Source organism: Pristiophorus japonicus, chromosome 21, assembly GCF_044704955.1.
Source record: "Pristiophorus japonicus isolate sPriJap1 chromosome 21, sPriJap1.hap1, whole genome shotgun sequence".
Classification (NCBI taxonomy): Eukaryota; Metazoa; Chordata; class Chondrichthyes; family Pristiophoridae; genus Pristiophorus; species Pristiophorus japonicus.
The window spans coordinates 57,970,570-57,991,919 of record NC_091997.1 but is presented as its reverse complement, the minus strand read 5'-3'; positions in this window follow the sequence as shown (position 1 = coordinate 57,991,919).

Below are 21,350 nucleotides of genomic sequence, written 5' to 3'. Positions count from 1 at the left end.
CAGTGGCAAGGATATTGACCGAGCAGGTGATTCCCCGATGGGGAGTGCCTCAACAGTGGCAAGGATATTGACCGAGCAGGTGATTCCCCGATGGGGAGTGCTTCAACAGTGGCAAGGATATTGACCGAGCAGGTGATTCCCCGATGGGGAGTGCCTCAACAGTGGCAAAGATATTCTGACCGAGCAGGTGATTCCCCGATGGGGAGTGCCTCAACAGTGGCAAGGATATTGACCGAGCAGGTGATTCCCCGATGGGGAGTGCCTCAACAGTGGCAAGGATATTGACCGAGCAGGTGATTCCCCGATGGGGAGTGCCTCAACAGTGGCAAGGATATTGACCGAGCAGGTGATTCCCCGATGGGGAGTGCTTCAACAGTGGCAAGGATATTGACCGAGCAGGTGATTCCCCGATGGGGAGTGCCTCAACAGTGGCAAAGATATTCTGACCGAGCAGGTGATTCCCCGATGGGGAGTGCCTCAACAGTGGCAAGGATATTGACCGAGCAGGTGATTCCCCGATGGGGAGTGCCTCAACAGTGGCAAGGATATTGACCGAGCAGGTGATTCCCCAATGAGGAGTGCCTCAACAGTGGCAAGGATATTGACCGAGCAGGTGATTCCCCAATGGGGAGTACCTCAACAGTGGCAAGGATATTGACCGAGCAGGTGATTCCCCGATGGGGAGTGCCTCAACAGTGGCAAGGATATTGACCGAGCAGGTGATTCCCCGATGGGGAGTGCCTCAACAGTGGCAAGGATATTGACCGAGCCGGTGATTCCCCGATGGGGAGTGCCTCAACAGTGGCAAGGATATTGACCGAGCAGGTGATTCCCCGATGGGGAGTGCCTCAACAGTGGCAAGGATATTGACCGAGCCGGTGATTCCCCGATGGGGAGTGCCTCAACAGTGGCAAGGATATTGACCGAGTAGGTGATTCCCCAATGGGGAGTGCCTCAACAGTGGCAAGGATATTGACCGAGCAGGTGATTCCCCAATGGGGAGTGCCTCAACAGTGGCAAGGATATTGACCGAGCAGGTGATTCCCCAATGGGGAGTGCCTCAACAGTGGCAAGGATATTGACCGAGCAGGTGATTCCCCGATGGGGAGTGCCTCAACAGTGGCAAGGATATTGACCGAGCCGGTGATTCCCCGATGGGGAGTGCCTCAACAGTGGCAAGGATATTGACCGAGCAGGTGATTCCCCGATGGGGAGTGCCTCAACAGTGGCAAGGATATTGACCGAGCCGGTGATTCCCCGATGGGGAGTGCCTCAACAGTGGCAAGGATATTGACCGAGCAGGTGATTCCCCGATGGGGAGTGCCTCAACAGTGGCAAGGATATTGACCGAGCAGGTGATTCCCCGATGGGGAGTGCTTCAACAGTGGCAAGGATATTGACCGAGCAGGTGATTCCCCGATGGGGAGTGCCTCAACAGTGGCAAAGATATTCTGACCGAGCAGGTGATTCTCCGATGGGGAGTGCCTCAACAGTGGCAAGGATATTGACCGAGCAGGTGATTCCCCGATGGGGAGTGCCTCAACAGTGGCAAGGATATTGACCGAGCAGGTGATTCCCCGATGGGGAGTGCCTCAACAGTGGCAAGGATATTGACCGAGCAGGTGATTCCCCGATGGGGAGTGCTTCAACAGTGGCAAGGATATTGACCGAGCAGGTGATTCCCCGATGGGGAGTGCCTCAACAGTGGCAAAGATATTCTGACCGAGCAGGTGATTCCCCGATGGGGAGTGCCTCAACAGTGGCAAGGATATTGACCGAGCAGGTGATTCCCCGATGGGGAGTGCCTCAACAGTGGCAAGGATATTGACCGAGCAGGTGATTCCCCGATGGGGAGTACCTCTTCAGATAGATTCCGACCAAGGCACCCACTTCACCGGAAAAATTGTAAAAACAATATGCCAGCTGATGGGCATAAAACAAAAATTCCACATCCCCTACCACCCGCAGAGTTCTGGAATGGTAGACCGCATGAACCGTACCCTTAAGAACGCCCTGGCAAAGGCCATGCAAACGTCAGGAAAAACGTGGACAGAAGTATTACCCATTATATTGATGAAGTTAAGAGCCACGACAAACCGGACAACCGGATTAACTCCTTATGAACTAATTACCAGAGAACATCATAACAGGGGGGGCCGATGTAGGCCCATTAAAAGACAAAATAAAACGGTATGTTTTGGAACTAAGTACTCAATTAAAAGGGATGCGTAAATTAGTTAGGGACAATCAGGAAGAAAGAGACGCGGAAGCAGAGCTTACAAAGCTCCCTGAAGTCCCGTTGGCGGGAAGTCGCGTTATGGTAAGAGTCCTCCTGGGAAAACCGGGGTTTGCCCCAAAATGGATAGGACCATATGAGGTTATAATCAGCGGGGACACTTGTGCCTGCATCGATGTTAAAGGGAGCGGACAATGGAAGCATTGGACCCAGCTTAAGGTTTTTGAACCAGCCGTTTAGCACACGTATTAGTTGTTGTTTGTCTATTCTTCAAGCAAGCCATATGGCCATTTTGCCTTTGACTATTTGTTAAATATAGAGTAATAAGATGATGAAACTATATATTGCGATCGGTGCGATTATCATAGTTCGTGTTAGGTCCGGCCTACTAGCTAGACTGAAACGAGAGTTACATGTAAATACCTTTTTGTACATGTCTTATGTTTATGCGCAAAATGAGAACTTTTCTAGTTGCTGGGTATGTTCGCACATCCCCATACATAGCAAAGGAGGCATCCCTTTGAGGTCAATCTCCCTTAACATTTCGGAAGTAGCAGAGTGGGTAATGTGACAAAACGGTACAGGGGAAGTAAATGATACTTGGAACCAGAGTGGGGATAAAGAAACGTGGAGATCGGGGGGTTACTTTTTGGATGCATTTGACGGATGGTACCAGCCGGAATACAATAGGTCGGTACGACCCCCGTTCCTGGTTTTGACCAACACCTCAGGAGTTGGAAGGCCCACCGCTGACATTTGTTTCACTAGAGACCTGACTGGTGAGGAAACATGTTTTGTAGCAGGATATAGCAATTGTACGCAATACTTTAACCTCACCAGGTGGAACATAATAGCCAGCGAAACAACAAACCAGGGGTTCTTTGAAATAGAGGGTTTGAAGAATCAGACAAGTAGCCAGGACTGGGACCCTAAGATTAGGTGGCGACGGGAGCTGAGAGAGAGATTGGGATCGAATCTAACAGCATACAATGGCACTTATTTTGTGTGCGGGCATAAGGCCTACCCCTGGTTGCCTCAGAACTGGAGGGGGTCCTGTTATTTGGGATATGTGGTCTCTTTTGTCAGACGGGTACGTACTTTAGCAGAAGTACAGACACCAGTTCTTACCCCGGTAGAGAGGCTATTTGGGGTCATGATGCTCCCATTCGGGATAGGACGCACCATGGATGAATTACGTAACCTAGAGAGAGTACTGGAACAGATAGTTAATGAAACTGCTGAAGCAATAGAGGGCATAACGGCTGAAATGGTAGCCATACGCACAATGTGCCTTAATTGGAGCTGACTGTTGCACTTACATTCCCGATAATTCAGAAAACATAACCAACCTCGCTGATCACATAAGAAGGGAGGTAAAGAAGTTATCCACAACAGCAGGAGGATCTGGCTGGTTTGACTGGCTGTTAGGGGGATCCTGGGGGTCCTATCTTATGCATGGAGTAATTATTCTGGTTGTAATAATAATTACTTGCTGTCTGATTATCGGATGTTTTGATATCTGCTGTAAAGTTATGATGGCTCGACTGATGCCAGTAGCCAGTGTAATCGCCGAAGAAGAAGCACACCTGATGGAAATACCTGAAGACACCAAGGATGAAGAAACAGACGACAATGACACCGATCACTACCTTTGAAGGGTAGCCTAGAGCTACAGGTAAGGTGGACATACGGAACATCAGGGAAGTAACATACCCCAAAGGACGAATATATGACACCATGCTACTATCATTGTGGCCATCTGGATTTTGTGAACATCCTCCAGGACCAAAAGGGGGAATATTGTTGGAGCTGATTTTTGGACATATACTTGACTAGTATATGGGACCAAACATTTGTTTTATTTTCCCCTTTAATGAATTTTGTAAGGGACAATACTGATGCAATATGCTTTATATAAAAAAACACAGTTAGACTTCAAGGTATGCTGGCCTTGAGTTATGGAGATAGGAAAGTGAGATAATGAACGACTGGAGAGATAATTAAGTGGGATGTTTGTCTATACCAGTGCCAAAGAGCCTGCCCTTGTTTATAATGCCCTGTCACAATGCAGGCTGGTTTATATAAAAAACTCAGCCTTGGAGGAAAAGCTTTGTAAACCTTGTAATGCGATGATTAGACTTAAGGACTAGTGATAAAGCATGTGATGTAAAGTGACATAATTTGTAAGATAAAAGAATCTCACTGGAGATACCAAATTGAGAAATGGTTCAGAGACAGGGGTCTCTAACACTTCTCCCAAAGCTTTGTCTCCAATTTAATAAACCTCTCTTTATATATTATACAGTCTCGGAAATATTTTTCCACAACACAGGGGTTCCACCCGCAGAGCTGCTAATGAAAAGGATGCTCAAAACCCGGTTATCCCTTATACACCCCACCATGAAAGAAATTGTCGAGAGCAGGCGCCAGTCACAATATGACTACCATGACAGGAATGCGAGGGCGCGATGTATTGATGTAAATGACCCTGTTTTTGTCCTCAACTACCTGCAGGGCCCAAATGGCACTGTGATTGCCAAAGAGGGAAATAGGATTCTGGTAGTTAAACTTACCAATGGACAATGGACATATCCTCCTGCAGCCCATGACTTTCCTCTTCATTATCAACCACATAGCCAATTTTAGTGTCGTCTGAAAACTTCTTAATCATACTCCCTATATTCAAATCTAAATGATTGATGTATACCACAAAAAGCAAGGGGCACAGTACTGAGTGATACAGAACCCCACTGGAAACATCCTTCCAGTCACAAAAACATCCATCAACCATTACCCTTTGCTTCCTACCTCTAAGCTAAATTTGGATCCAACTTGCCATTTTGCTCTTCATGACCAGTCTGCCATGTGGGACCTTATCAATAGCTTTGCTAAAGTCCATATACACTACATCGTACACACTACCCTTATTGACCCTCTTGGTTACCTCCTCAAAAAATTCAATCAGGTTAGTCAAACATGATCCTCCCTTAACAAATCCGTGCTGACTGTCTCTAATTAATCCTTGCCTTTCTAAATGTAGATTTATCCTGTCCTTCAGGATATTTTCCAATAATTTTCCCAGCACTGAGGTTAGGCTGACAGACCTGTAATAACTCGGCCTATCCCTTTCTCCCTTCTTAAACAAGGGTACTACATTAGCATCCTCCAGTCCTCCGGCACCATGCCCAAATCCAAAGAGGACTGGAAAATGATGGTCAAGGCCTCTGCTATTTCCTCGTTTACTTTGTTCAACAGCCTGGGATGCATTTTATCTGGGCCTGGGGACTTATCTACTTTCAAAGCTGTTAAACCCCTTAATACCTCCTCGCTCACTATATTTATTTCATCCAGAATTTCACACTCCTCCTCGATAGCAGTATCTGCATTGCCCCTTTCCTTTGTGAAAACAGACGCAAAGTATTAGTTAAGAACCCTCCCAACATCTTCCACCTCCACACAAAGATTACCCTCGTGGTCTCAAATAGACCCTACCCTTTCTTTAGTTATCGTCTTGCTCTTAATATATTTATAAAACATGTTTGGGTTTTCCTTAATTTTACTTGCCAAGAATTTTTCATGCTCTCTCTTTGCATTCCTAATGTCCCTTTTAATTTTACCTCTGGACTTTCTATGGGCTCAATTTTCCCCAAAGCTTTTTTTTTTGGCGTACTTGAAGAGTTACGCCCGTTTTTTGGGGTACCAAGTATGCCAAAAAAAAATGTTCTAAGTTTCCCCGTTGGATTTCTTCATTTTGGCGCAGCCTAGCCTGTCCGTTGGTTTTGGGGGTGGAGCCTTGATCTGCGCCAAAAAGATCGGGTTGCCACGGTAATCAGGGACACAATGTGAGCTGATTCTGCAAAGTGAAACATACAGCCAGCTCCCAACACATTAAAACACATTGCATCAACTTACCTCCAATTAGTAAAGCCGGTCCCACTTTCCCCGTCCCTAGCCCTGACCCCGAATGGCCTCCTCTCTCCCGGTCCCCGCTCTTAATTACACCCGAAAGGCTTCCCTCCACCCCCTCTCACCCCCACTCCCTCTCATCCCCATCCCCTCTCACCCCCACCCCCTCTCACCCCACCCCCTCTCACCCCCACCCCCTCTCACCCCACTCCCTCTCACACCCACCCCCTCTCCCCTTCCCCCCACCTCTCTCTTCCTCTTTCTCTTACCTTTCCTGCTACTGCTGTCCGGGCATCTGCTGCACTTACCTGCGCCAATTTCCTTAACTCACCAGAAGGTTTTTCTTCAGAGGCCACAAATGCTGGCCTTAGCAGAACTGGAGTAACTCTCAGCTTCTTTATGCAGAGGGTTGTGGGGATCTGGAACTCGCTGCCTGGAAGAGTGGTGGATGCAGAAACCCTCACCACTTTTAAGAGATGGTTGGATGGGCACTTAAAGTGCCGTAACCTGCAGGGTTACGGATCTAGAGCTGGTAATGGGATTTGACGTTTTGTTGACCGGCGCAGATAAAATGGTAAGTACTGCAGGGAATAGAATACACCCAGGGTGATCTCCTGGACTAGAGTCAATCACCTGGCTAAGTCGGAGAGGAATTTTCCCAGATTTATTCTCCCAAATTGGCCTGGGTTTTTATTTGGTTTTTGCCTCTCCCAGGAGATCACGTGGCTCCAGTTGGGGTGGAGTGTAGAATGTTTTAGTATAAGGGGTGTCGCAGTTGTGTGAGGCGGACTGGTTGGGCTGTGTGCTCTTTGCCTTTCTGTCATTGTTCACAAGTTTATATGTAACCTTCAGGGCTGCTGACCGAGGGCCGTGCGGCTCTATGTCGGCCGGCATTGACACGATGGCCCAAAATGGCCTCCTTCTGCGCTGAAAATTTTTATGTTTCTATGTTTACGGCCCCTTTGGCCGAAAAAAAAACTTACCTAAAAAAATCGTAACTAACTGAGTTATGCTGGTGCAAATTGATCGGGGAAACTGGCGATTTTTAAACTTAGGCCAAAAAAAGCAGCCTGCTCAAAAAAACGGCGCAAATCTCTGGGAAAAATTGAGCCCGTAATTCCTCCAGGGATTCTACAGTATTTAACTGTCGGTATATGATATAAGCGTCCCTTTTTTTCTTACTCCTCCCCTGTAAGTCCCGAGACATCCAGGGGGCTCTAGAATTATTTTTCCCAGCCTTTTTCTTTAAGGGCACATGTTTGGCCTGAGCCTTCCGGATCTCCTCCTTGAATGCCTCCCACTGTTCCGACACTGATTTACCCACAAGTTGCTGTTTCCAGTCCACTGTGGCCAAATCACTTCTCAACTTAGCAAAGTTAGCTTTTCCCCAATTTGGGACTTTTATTCCTGGTCTATCCTTGTCCTTATCCATAACTACCTTAAATCTGACTGAATTATGGTCACTGGCATCCAAGTGCTCTCCCACTGATACCCCTTCCACCTGCCCAGCTTCATTCCCCAAAACTAAATCCAGAACTGCCCCCTCCCATGTTGGGCTTATTACATACTGACTAAAAATGCATTTTAAGAATTCTGCACCCTCTATACCCTTCACACTATATTTGTCCCAATCAATATTAGGATAGTTGAAATCCCCTACTATTCCTGCCCTATGGTTTTTGGACTTCACAGAAATGTTCCCACATATTTGTTCCTCTATCTCCCTTCCACTGTTTGGGGGTCTATTATACACGCCCAGCAGTGTGATCGCCCCTTTTTTGCTCTTCAATTCGACCCATATTTGATGATCCCTCTAACATATCATCCCCCCTCACTGCTGTAATAGTTTCTTTAATCAGTACTGCAACACTTTCTTTTTGCCCCCCTCTCTATCTTGTCTAAAAATCCTGTAACCAGGAATATTGAGCTGCCAAACCTGCCCCTCTTTTAGCCATGTCTCTGTAATGGCTATAATGTCATACTCCCAAGTGTCTACCTGTGTTCTCAGCTCATCCGCCTTACTCGCTACCAGCCTTGCTTTGAAGTATATACCATTCAGCACAGGAAGCCCTCCCTGATTACTACTTACTAACCCTTGTTTCCTCTGCCTTACAGATTCACTTTCTACATCCTTATTTTCCAATTTCTGCTTTACTTCCTTCCCTATTGAATTTGTTCGCAGGTTCCCATCCCCCTGCCAAGCTAGTTTAAACTCTCCCCAACAGCACTAGCAAAACTCCCCACGAGGATATTGGTCCCGGCGCTGTTGAGGTGCAACCCGTCCGGTTTGTACAGGTCCCATCTCCCCCAGAAGCGGTCCCAATGCCTCAGGAATTTAAAGCCCTCCCTCCTACACCAACTCTCCAGCCACATGTTCATCCTCTCTATCCTTCTATTCTTATACTCATTAGCACGTGGCACCGGTAGTAACCCGGAGATTACTACCTTTGAGGTTCTATCCTATAATTTTTCTTCCAGCTCCCTAAATTCTGCCTGCAGGACCCTGTCCCTCCTTCTACCTATGTCATTGGTCCTGATATGGACCACGACCTCTAGCTGCTTACCCCCCCCCACCCCTCCCCAGGGTGCCCTGTGTCCGCTCTGTGACATCCTTGACCCTGGCACCAGGGAGGCACAAAACCATTCGGGAGTCAAGTCTGCGGCCGCAGAAACGCCTGTCTGTTCCCCTAACTATACAATCCCCTATCACTACAGCTCTTTTATTCTTTGTCCCTCCCCCCTGAGAAGCTGAGCCATCCGTGGTGCCTTGGACTTGGCTCTGACTGCACTCCCCAGAGGCACCATCACCCTCACCGATACTCAGAAGAGAATAACGATTGGAAAGCGAGATGGACTCAGGGGAGGACTCCTGCACTACCTGCCTAGCGTTCTTCCTCCGTCTGGTGTTCACCCACTTCCCCTCCACCTGCACGCCTTTAAGCTGTGGGGTGACCACCTCCTGAAACGTGCTATCCTCGTAGCTCTCAGCCTCGGTGATGCACCTTATTGACTCCACCCGCTGCTCCAGCTCTGAAACGCGGAGCTCGAGCAGTTGAAGCTGGAGACACCTCCTGCACACATGGTGGTCCGGGATTTCCCACATGCCGCAGGATGTGCACTCCATGGGAATGAGCTGCCCTGCCATCCCTTTAGTTAGGGTAGGGGGACAGACCAAGGTGTGATTTGGTGATGAGCTAAACTACCACCACGGTGGTCTGGGGTGGAGTGGGGGGGGGGTAGGAGGGGAGAGAGAGACACACACACTGTGGGGAGGGAAAGAGACGCACACACACAAACTGGGAGAGAGAGAGACACACACACTGCGGGAGAGAGAGAGAGAGACACACACACTGGGGGAGAGAGAGACACGCACACACACTGGGGGAGAGAGAGAGAGAGAGAGAGAGAAACACACTGGGAGAGAGAGAGAGAGACACACACTGCGGGGGAGAGAGAGACACACACACACACACTGGGGGAGAGAGAGAGAGAGAGAGAGAGAGAAACACACTGGGAGAGAGAGAGACACACACTGCGGGAGAGAGAGAGAGACACACACACACTGGGGGAGAGAGAGACACGCACACACACTGGGGGAGAGAGAGAGAGAGAGAGAGAGAGAAACACACTGGGAGAGAGAGAGAGAGACACACACTGCGGGGGAGAGAGAGAGAGACACACACACACACACTGGGGGGGAGAGAGAGAGAGAGAGAAACACACTGTGAGAGAGAGAGAGAGACACACATGGAGAGAGAGACACACACACACTGGAAGAGAGAGAGACACACACACTGGGAAAGAGGGAGAGAGACACACTGGGAGAGAGAGAGACACACACACACTGGGAGAGAGAGAGCAAGAGAGAGAGAGAGAAACACACTGGGAGAGAGAGAAACACACACACTGGGAGAGAGAGAGCGAGAGAGAGAGAGAAACACACTGGTAGAGAGAGAGACACATACACACTGGGAGAGAGAGAGCGAGAGAGAGAGAGAGAAACACACTGGGAGAGAGAGAAAAAGAGCGAGAGAGAAACACACTGGTAGAGAGAGAGACACACACACACTGGGAGAGAGAGAGAGAGAGAGAGAAAGAAACACACTGGGAGAGAGAGAGACACACACACTGGGGAAGGGAGAGAGAGACACACAACTGGGAGGGAGAGAGAGACACACACTGGGAGGGAGAGAGAGACACACACACTGGGAGGGAGAGAGAGACACACACTGGGAGGGAGAGAGAGACACACACACTGGGAGGGAGAGAGAGACACACACTGGGAGGGAGAGAGAGACACACACATTGGGAGGGAGAGAGAGAGAAACACACTGGGAGAGAGAGAAAAAGAGCGAGAGAGAAACACACTGGGAGAGAGAGAGACACACACACTGGGAGGGAGAGAGACACACGCACACACACTGGGGGAGAGAGAGAGAGAGAGAGAGAAACACACTGGGAGAGAGAGAGAGAGACACACACTGCGGGAGAGAGAGAGAGACACACACACACTGGGGGGGAGAGAGACACGCACACACACTGGGGGAGAGAGAGAGAGAGAGAGAGAGAAACACACTGGGAGAGAGAGAGAAACACACTGGGAGAGAGAGAGACACACACTGGGGGAGAGAGAGAGAGAGGGAGAGAGAGAAACACACTGGGAGAGAGAGAGAGAGACACACACTGCGGGAGAGAGAGAGAGACACACACACACTGGGGGAGAGAGAGACACGCAAAGACACTGGGGGAGAGAGAGAGAGAGAGAGAGAGAAACACACTGGGAGAGAGAGAGAGAGACACACATGGAGAGAGAGAGACACACACACTGGAAGAGAGAGAGACACACACACTGGGAAAGAGGGAGAGAGACACACTGGGAGAGAGAGAGACGCACACACACTGGGAGAGAGAGAGCAAGAGAGAGAGAGAGAAACACACTGGGAGAGAGAGAAACACACACACTGGGAGAGAGAGAGCGAGAGAGAGAGAGAGAAACACACTGGGAGAGAGAGAAAAAGAGCGAGAGAGAAACACACTGGTAGAGAGAGAGACACACACACACTGGGAGAGAGAGAGCGAGAGAGAGAGAGAGAAACACACTGGTAGAGAGAGAGACACACACACACTGGGAGAGAGAGAGCGAGAGAGAGAGAGAGAAACACACTGGGAGAGAGAGAAAAAGAGCGAGAGAGAAACACACTGGTAGAGAGAGAGACACACACACTGGGAGAGAGAGAGAGAGAGAGAAAGAAACACACTGGGAGAGAGAGAGACACACACACTGGGGAAGGGAGAGAGAGACACACACACTGGGAGGGAGAGAGAGACACACACTGGGAGGGAGAGAGAGACACACACACTGGGAAGGAGAGAGAGACACACACTGGGAGGGAGAGAGAGACACACACACTGGGAGGGAGAGAGAGAGAAACACACTGGGAGAGAGAGAAAAAGAGCGAGAGAGAAACACACTGGGAGAGAGAGAGACACACACACTGGGAGGGAGAGAGCGACACACACTGGGGGGGAGAGAGAGAGACACACGCTGGGAGGGAGAGAGAGAGAGAGAGAGAGACACACTGGGGAAGGGAGAGAGAGACACACACACACTGGGGAAGGGAGAGAGAGACACACACACTGGGGGAGGGAGAGAGAGACACACACTGGGAGGGAGAGAGAGACACACACACTGGGAAGGAGAGAGAGACACACACACTGGGAGGGAGAGAGAGACACACACTGGGAGGGAGAGAGACACACACACACTGGGAGGGAGAGAGAGAGAGACACACACACACTGGGGGAGGGAGAGAGACACACACTGGGAGGGAGAGAGAGAGACACACACACTGGGAGGGAGAGAGAGAGACACACACACACTGGGGGAGGGAGAGAGACACACACTGGGAGGGAGAGAGAGACACACACACTGGGAGGGAGAGAGAGAGACACACACACACTGGGGGAGGGAGAGAGACACACACTGGGAGGGAGAGAGAGACACACACACTGGGAGGGAGAGAGAGAGACACACACACACTGGGGGAGGGAGAGAGACACACACACACTGGGGGAGGGAGAGAGACACACACACTGGGGGAGGGAGAGAGACACACACTGGGGAAGGGAGAGAGAGACACACACACTGGGAGGGAGAGAGACACACACACTGGGAGGGAGAGAGAGACACACACACTGGGAGGGAGAGAGAGACACACACACACTGGGGGAGGGAGAGAGACACACACTGGGAGGGAGAGAGAGAGACACACACACACTGGGGGAGGGAGAGAGACACACACTGGGGAAGGGCTGCCCTCCAGGTCTCTATAACCAGTGGTTGTGAAGAAACACTCGGTCACTCAACCAGAAAACACTAGGACTGGTTTGATGAAAATGATCAGGAGATCCAAGAGCTAATAGATCGCAAGCACAGAGCATTTCTGAGCTTCAAGCAACAACCCAACTTGGGAGCTACAAAACAACATTACAGGTGGCTCAAGGCTGAGGTCCAACAAAAATCCCAGGACCTAATGAACAGGTGGTGGATGGAGAAAGCAAGGAGATACAACAACTGGCCGATAGCCACGATATGCGAGGATTCTTCATCGCAGTCAAGGCCACCGACGGTCCAAACTCCCAAGGCCCACCCCACTCCTGGCCAAGAACGGGAAAAAACTCATCAAGCACACTGAGGCTGTCAGGGCCTGCTGGAAGCAGCACCTTGAAAATCTCCTCAATCGAGATTCTGCCTTTGACTCGAGTGTTCTCAACAGCATGCGACCCGCCACCACCTCAGTGAGACTCCAACGTTGCACGAGGTTGGTAAAGCCGTAAAACAGCTCAAGAATAACAAGGCTACGGGTGCGGATGGAATCCTTGCTGAGGCACTAAAATATGGCGGAGAGGCGCTGTTGGCGCGGATACATGACCTGAGCTCTCTTATCTGGAGGGAGGAGAGCATGCTGAGAGATCTCACAGATGCAGTGATCATGTTCATTTTTAAAAAGAGGACATGTCCGACTGCGGCAACTACAGAGGAATCTCCCTGCTGTCAGCCACTGGGAAAGTTGTCGCTAGAGTCCTCCTCAACCGTCTTCTCCCTGTGGCCGAGGAACTCCTTCCGAAATCACAATACGGATTTCGTCCTCTACGGGGAACAACGGACGTGATCTTTGCAGCGCGACAGCTGCAGGAAACATTTGCAGGGAGCAGCGCCAGCTGTTATACAAGGCCTTTTTCGATCTTACAAAGACCTTTGACACTGTCAACTGCGAGGGTCTATGGAGTGTCCTCCTCCATTTCGGATGCCCCCGAATGTTTGTCAACAGCCTTCGCCTGCTTCACGATGACATGCAGGCCGTGATCCTTACCAACGGATCCATTACAGACCCAATCCACGTCCGGACCGGGGTCAAACAGGGCTGCGTCATCGCTCCAACCCTCTTCTCAATCTTCCTCACCACCATGTTCCACCTCACAGTCAACAAACTCCCCGCTGGGGTGGAACTAAACTACAGAACTAGTGGGAAGCTGTTTAACCTACGCCACCTCCAGGCCAGGTCCAAGATCATCCCAACCTCTGTCGTTGAGCTGCAGTATGCGGACAACGCCTGCGTCTGCGCACATTCTGAGGCTGAACTCCAGGATATAGTCGATGTACTCACTGAGGCATATGAAAGCATGGGCCTTATGCTTAACATCCGTAAGACAAAGGTCCTCCACCAGCCTGTCCCCGCCGCACAGCACTGCCCTCCAATCATCAAGATTCACGGTGCAGCCCTGGACAACGTGGACCATTACCCATATTTCGGGAGCCTCTTATCAACAAAGGCAGACATTGATGCAGAGATTCAGCATCGCCTCCAGTGCGCCAGTGCAGCCTTCGGTCGCCTGAGGAAAAGAGTGTTTGAAGACCAGGCCCTCAAATCTACCACCAAGCTCATGGTCTACAGGGCTGTAGTAATACCCGCCCTCCTGTATGGGTCTGAGGCATAGACGATGTACAGAAGACACATCAAGTCGCTGGAGATATATCACCAACTATGTCTCCGCAATATCCTGTAAATCCCCTAGAAGGACAAGCGCACCAACATCCGTGTCCTCGACCAGGCTAACATCCCCAGTATTGAAGCACTGACCACACTCGATCAGCTTCGCTGGGCAAGCCACATAGTACGCATGCCAGATACGAGACTCCCTAAGCAAATGCTTTATGCTGAGCTCCTTCATGGTAAACGAGCCAAAGGAGGACAGCGGAAACGTTATAAGGACACCCTCAAAGCCTCGCTGGTAAAGTGCGACATCACCACTGACACCTAGGAGACCTTGGCCGAAGACCGCCCGAGGTGGAGAAAGTGCATCCGGGAGGGCGCTGAGCTCCTCGAATCTCAATGCTGCGAGCATGAAGAGACCGAGCGCAGGCAGCGGAAGGAGCATGTGGTAAATCAGTGCCACACCCCCCCCCCCTTCCCCCGACGAATGTCTGTCCCACCTGTGAAAGGGTCTGTGGCTCTCGTGTTGGACTGTTCAGCCACCCAAGAACTCACTTTCGGAGTGGAAGGAAGTCTTCCTCAATTCCGAGGGACTGCCTATGATGATGATGATGGTTTGGGTTTTATTATTTTTGTAACTTGTGTATTATAAAATGTCATAAAAGTGCATGAAAACTTTAGTTAGGACTTACTTACAGCGATGATGTTTGTGTTGAATCAGTGTGTTTCTCAGTGTGGTCGATATGAGGGAGTTGGTGCTGAGGGAGTTGGGGACTGAGGGAGTTGGGGCTGAGGGAGTTGGGGACTGAGGGAGTTGGGGGCTGATGGAGTTGGGGCTGAGGGAGTTGGAACTGAGGGAATTGGGACTGAGGGAGTTGGGGACTGAGGGAGTTGGGGCTGAGGGAGTTGGGGCTAAGGGAGTTGGGGACTGAGAGAGTTGGGGCTGAGGGAGTTGGAGACTGAGGGAGTTGGGGCCTGAGGGAGTTGGGGCTGAGGGAGTTGGGGACTGAAGGATTTGGGACTGAGGGAGTTGGGGCTGAGGGAGTTGGGACTGAGGGAGTTAGGGCTGAGGGAGTTGGGCTGAGGGAGTTGGGGACTGAGGGAGTTGGGGCTGAGGGAGTTGGGGCTGAGGGAGTTGGTGCCTGAGGGAGTTGGGGCTGAGGGAGTTGGGGACTGAGGGATTTGGGACTGAGGGATTTGGGGCTGAGGGAGTTGGAACTGAGGGAGTTGGGGACTGAGGGAGATGGGGACTGAGGGAGTTGAGGCTGAGGGAGTTGGGAACTGAGGGAGTTGGGAACTGAGGGAGTTGGGGATTGAGGGAGTTGGGGCTGAGGGAATTGGGGACTGAGGGAGTTGGGACTCAGGGAGTTGGGGCTGAGGGAGTTGGGGCTGAAGCAGTTGGGGACTGAGGGTATTGGGGCTGAGGGAGTTGAGGACTGAGGGAATTGGGGCTGAGGGAGTTGGGAACTGCGGGATTTGGGGACTGAGGGAGTTGGGACTGAGGGAGTTGGGGACTGAGGGAGTTGGGAATGAGGGAGTTGGGGACTGAGGGAGTTGGGGACTGAGGGAGTTGGAGCTGAGGGAGTTGGGACTGAGAGAGTTGGGACTGAGGGAGTTGGGACTGAGGGAGTTGGGGACTGAGGGAGTTGGGGACTGAGGGATTTGGGGATTGAGGGAGTTGGGGACTGAGGGAGTTAGGACTCAGGGAGTTGCGACTGAGGAATTTGGGGACTGAGGGAGTTGGGGCTGAGGGAGTTGGGACTGAGGGAGTTAGGGACTGAGGGAGTTAGGACTCAGGGAGTTGCGACTGAGGAATTTGGGGACTGAGGGAGTTGGGGCTGAGGGAGTTGGGGCTGAGGGAGTTGGGACTGAGGGAGTTAGGACTCAGGGAGTTGCGACTGAGGAATTTGGGGACTGAGGGAGTTGGGGCTGAGGGAGTTGGGACTGAGGGAGTTAGGGACTGAGGGAGTTGGGAATGAGGGAGTTGGGGACTGAGGGAGTTGGGACTGAGGGAGTTGGGGACTGAGGGAGTTGGGGCTGAGGGAGTTGGGGACTGAGGGAGTTGGGACTGAGGGAGTTGGGGCTGAGGGAGTTGGAGCTGAGGGAGTTGGGACTGAGGGAGTTGGGGACTGAGGGAGTTGGGACTGAGGGAGTTGGGACTGAGGGAGTTGGGGCTGAGGGAGTTGGGGACTGAGGGAGTTGGGGCTGAGGGAGTTGGAGCTGAGGGAGTTGGGGACTGAGCGAGTTGGGACTGAGGAAGTTGGAACTGAGGGAGTTGGGACTGAGGGAGTTGAGGACTGAGGGATTTGAGGATTGAGGGAGTTGGGGACTGAGGGAGTTAGGACTCAGGGAGTTGCGACTGAAGAATTTGGGGACTGAGGGAGTTGGGGCTGAGGGAGTTGGGACTGAGGGAGTTGGGGACTGAGGGAGTTGGGGCTGAGGGAGTTGGGACTGAGGGAGTTGGGGCTGAAGGAGTTGGGACTGAGTGAGTTGGGACTGAGGGAGTTGGGGACTGATGGAGTTGGGGCTGAGGGAGTTGGGGACTGAGGGAGTTGGGAATGAGGGAGTTGGGACTGAGTGAGTTGGGACTGAGGGAGTTGTGGACTGAGAGAGTTGGGGCTGAGGGAGTTGGGACTGAGGGAGTTGGGGACTGAGGGAGTTGGGAATGAGGGAGTTGGGACTGAGGGAGTTGGGGACTAAGGGAGTTGGGGACTGAGGGAGTTGGGAATGAGGGAGTTGGGATTGAGGGAGTTGGGAATGAGGGAGTTGGGAATGAGGGAGTTGGGACTGAGGGAGTTGGGGACTAAGGGAGTTGGGGACTGAGGGAGTTGGGAATGAGGGAGTTGGGATTGAGGGAGTTGGGAATGAGGGAGTTGGGACTGACGGAGTTGGGACTGAGGAATTTGGGGACTGAGGGAGTTGGGGCTGAGGGAGTTGGGACTGAGGGAGTTGGGGACTGAGGGAGTTGGGACTGAGGGAGTTGGGGCTGAGGGAGTTGGGGACTGATGGAGTTGGGGCTGAGGGAGTTGGGGACTGAGGGAGTTGGGAATGAGGGAGTTGGGACTGAGGGAGTTGGGGACTAAGGGAGTTGGGGACTGAGGGAGTTGGGAATGAGGGAGTTGGGATTGAGGGAGTTGGGAATGAGGGAGTTGGGACTGACGGAGTTGGGACTGAGGAATTTGGGGACTGAGGGAGTTGGGGCTGAGGGAGTTGGGACTGAGGGAGTTGGGGACTGAGGGAGTTGGGACTGAGGGAGTTGGGGCTGAGGGAGTTGGGGACTGAGGGTGTTGGGGCTGAGGGAGTTGGGACTGAGGGAGTTGGGGCTGAGGGAGTTGGGGACTAATGGAGTTGGAACTGAGTGAGTTGGGGGCTGAGGGAGTTGGGGACTGAGGGTGTTGGGGCTGAGGGAGTTGGGGACTGAGGGTGTTGGGGCTGAGTGAGTTGGGGGCTGAGGGAGTTGGGACTGAGGGAGTTGGGACTGAGGGAGTTGGGGGCTGAGGGAGTTGGGGACTGAGGGAGTTGGGGCTGAGGGAGTTGGGGCTGAGGGAGTTGGGGACTGAGGGAGTTGGGGGCTGAGGGAGTTGGGGACTGAGGGAGTTGGGGCTGAGGGAGTTGGGGACTGAGGGAGTTGGGACTGAGGGAGTTGGGACTGAGGGAGTTGGGGCTGAGGGAGTTGGGACTGAGGGAGTTGGGGACTGAGGGAGTTGGGACTGAGGGAGTTGGGGGCTGAGGGAGTTGGGACTGAGGGAGTTGGGACTGAGGGAGTTGGGGACTGAGGGAGTTGGGACTGAGGGAGTTGGGACTGAGGGAGTTGGGGACTGAGGGAGTTGGGACTGAGGGAGTTGGGGGCTGAGGGGGTTGGGACTGAGGGGGTTGGGAATGAGGGAGTTGGGAATGAGGGAGTTGGGACTGACGGAGTTGGGACTGAGGGAGTTGGGGACTGTAGATTCCTTGAACAATAAGGATGATGAGCCTCGGGTCCCAGAGGACCGGAGGACATCCCCAATGTGAGGGATGCCCCATGTGTACCTTACGGTAACGCGAGAGAGAGACTGTGGCGAAGTGAAGCATTGTGGGACCTTCACTTGCAGTAAATGTGTCTGCGTTTTGACTCTGCAGCAGGAGTCCATTTGCCTACAGGAGAAGATTGACCAATTAACATTCTTGGTGGATTTTGACGATTTCCTGACTGGGATGAAAAGAAAGTCTTTATTATCGGGCATTGATATTGTTATGTCTTTAATACTCTTATGAATGACTCCACGAGGTCTAGAATTGTACTTGAACTGTTGTGACCTTCGTCCCATTTATTGTAACTCCAGAGTGAGGCACAAACATGGTGGGCAGCATTTTATACTGAGCCCTGCCCAGTATATTATTTTGCTCGTTACAGCTGGACTTTTACATTGGTTACCAACTTCAAGCATCCTCACGGCCAGGCATCAATTTTATTCACACTGCAGTCCCGAGGGCCAGGAAATTGCGAAGTACGCTGCCAACCTCAGGAGGCTGGCAGGACCGTGTGAATTCAGTGCATGCTGGAACTAGACTGTCCTTGTGTACCTGTACTGATATACCTGCACTGATCATGTAAATGTACCACACAAAAAGAAACGCAACTGTAATCCATCCAACAAATGTACCAAGATGTAAATGTAAAACCCATGTGATGAACTTGAATGCAACTTGCGTGTAACGGGCCATTAGCATGATCTCTGTGTGGGGGGAGAATGGAGTAGTCATGGACTCACAACCAAAAACCAGGGTTGACTTCCACTGGCAACAAATCTCACTACTAACCCACCCAAGCTCGAAGCGACGCTCCAATGGTCAACCAGGAAGAGCAAAGCCCAGGTCACCATCAATGTGCGAGTCAATTTGCATTAAAAACTTGGGGGGAAGTGATGTCATGTATGTAGACCATGAATACTAACTCTATAGTCACATAAGGTGTGCCACCAGAGGGCACTGCGGTGGGAGACCTGAGGGTTGTCATGTATGTAACCTCTATGTAATACCACTGCAATACTGTACATACTTAAGCAATGCACACCTTGACCACAGGGGGTGAACTTGTGGGAGACACTCCTTACCTGGTCATCCAGGTATATAAAGGGAGGTCCCACACAGGGTCATCACTTCTTGGTCCTGTGAATAAAGTTTCAGGTCATAGAGTGATCTTGTCCATAGAATGTGCCTCGTGTGAGTTTTGTGCCATTGAGTAAGGACATTACATTGGCGATGAGAAACGGGAATCAACGACCCACGAGAATGGCCACCAGCAGCACAGAGGAACGGTACTGTGTTGGTGACAACGGGAATGATTTCATTGAGAGGCTCCAGCAAAGCTTTGTCATGAAAGAATGGCTGGGAGATGCAGCGGCCAACAAGCTAAGGGCCCATCTGCTGACCAGCTGCGGACCTAAGATTTACGCGCTCATGAAGGACCTACTAGCACCCGAAAAGCCGGCGGACAAAACCTTTGAAGAGCTCAGCAAACTAATCGGTGAGCACCTCAAACCGGCGAGCAGCATACACATGGTCCAACACAGATTCTATACCCACCGACGTCGTGAGGGACAGAGCGTACCAGACTTCGTTGCGGACCTCCGGCGTTTGGCCAGCCTCTGTAAGTTCACAGACGCCTGCAGAGGGGAGATGTTAAGGGACTTCTTTATTGAGGGCATCGGTCATGCGGGGATTTTCCGAAAGTTAATTGAGACCAAGGACTTGACTTTGGAAGCAGCAGCATTGATGGCTCAGACTTTCATGGCGGGGGAGGAGGAAACCAAAATAATATACGCGCGCAATTCTGCTTCCAACGCGGCGGGGGATCAGGGAGTCAATATCATAAACGCGACTCAGAGCCCCGCAGGCAGGCAAGGGCAGTTCGACACACCCCAGGCAGCAATAGACCCCAGAGCAGGGTTTCAACAGAGACAATGGCAGGCTGAACGGACATTTACGCCATCACAGTGGACAATGCGGTCCGGGATGGGGCCATTGACACCCACTAACAGGGTACTCGAGCAGTCAAAGAGACAATTAGTGAGGAATGCCGGGTCATAGCTCCTTTGTTCACAACAATGGGAATCTCAGCTCATGTTGGAGGTGTGGGGGCAAACACTCTGCCAGGGCTTGCAGGTTTCAACAATTTGTCTGCAGAAATTGCAACCTCAGTGGCCATTTAGCTCGAATGTGCAGGAAGCCTGTAACCAGGCTAATTTACGAGGCGGATGGACCAGAAGAGGGATCTGTGATGCAGGATGACTCTTGGGGCAAATCAATGGACGCTGAAGTTCAGCGGGTTCATGTGGCAAACATTCACAGCTCATATACCAAAACGCCACCAATGATGATGAAGGTTTTATTAAACGGCATCCCTGTATGCATTGAGCTGGATATGGGGACCAGCCATTCACTCATGAGTGTTCAACAATTCAAAAAACTATGGCCACTCAAAGCCAGTAGACACAAACTAGAATGCATTGAGACACAATTACGGATGTATACCAAAGAAATCATTCCAGTGCTAGGCAGTGCAATATTGGCGGTCACACACAATGGATCAGTGAACCGGCTGCCACTCTGGATTGTCTCGGGCAATGGTCCCGCACTGTTGGGGAGGAGCTGGTTAGCTGAGATGAACTGGAAATGGGGGGATGTGCACGCAATGTCATCTGTGGAGTGAAGTTCGTGCTCACAAGTCCTACAACAATTTGAGTCACTATTCCAACCTGGCGTTGGGACGTTCAAAGGTATCAAAGTAGTGATACGCAGCACCCCGGACACCAGACCAGTGCACCACAAAGCCAGAGCTGTGCCTTATGTGATGCGGGAGAAAATTGAGAGCGAATTGGACCGTTTGCTGAGAGAGGGCATCATCTCGCCTGTTGAATTCAGTGACTGGGTGAGCTCCATCGTTCCCGTCCTAAAAGCGGATGGTTCTGTCAGGATCTGTGACGACTACAAGGCCACTATCAAGCTGGAGTCCCTACAAGACCGATACCTGCTCCCGAGAGCGGAGGATCTTTTCGCCACGCTGGCAGGCGGCAAGCTGTTTACCAAGTTGGATCTCACTTCAGCCTACATGACCCAAGAACTGGCCGACGAATCTAAACTACTGTCCACCATCACTACTCACAAGGGACAGTTCGTTTACAAGAGGTGCCCATTTGGCATTCGACCAGCGGCCGTGATTTTTCAAAGAAACA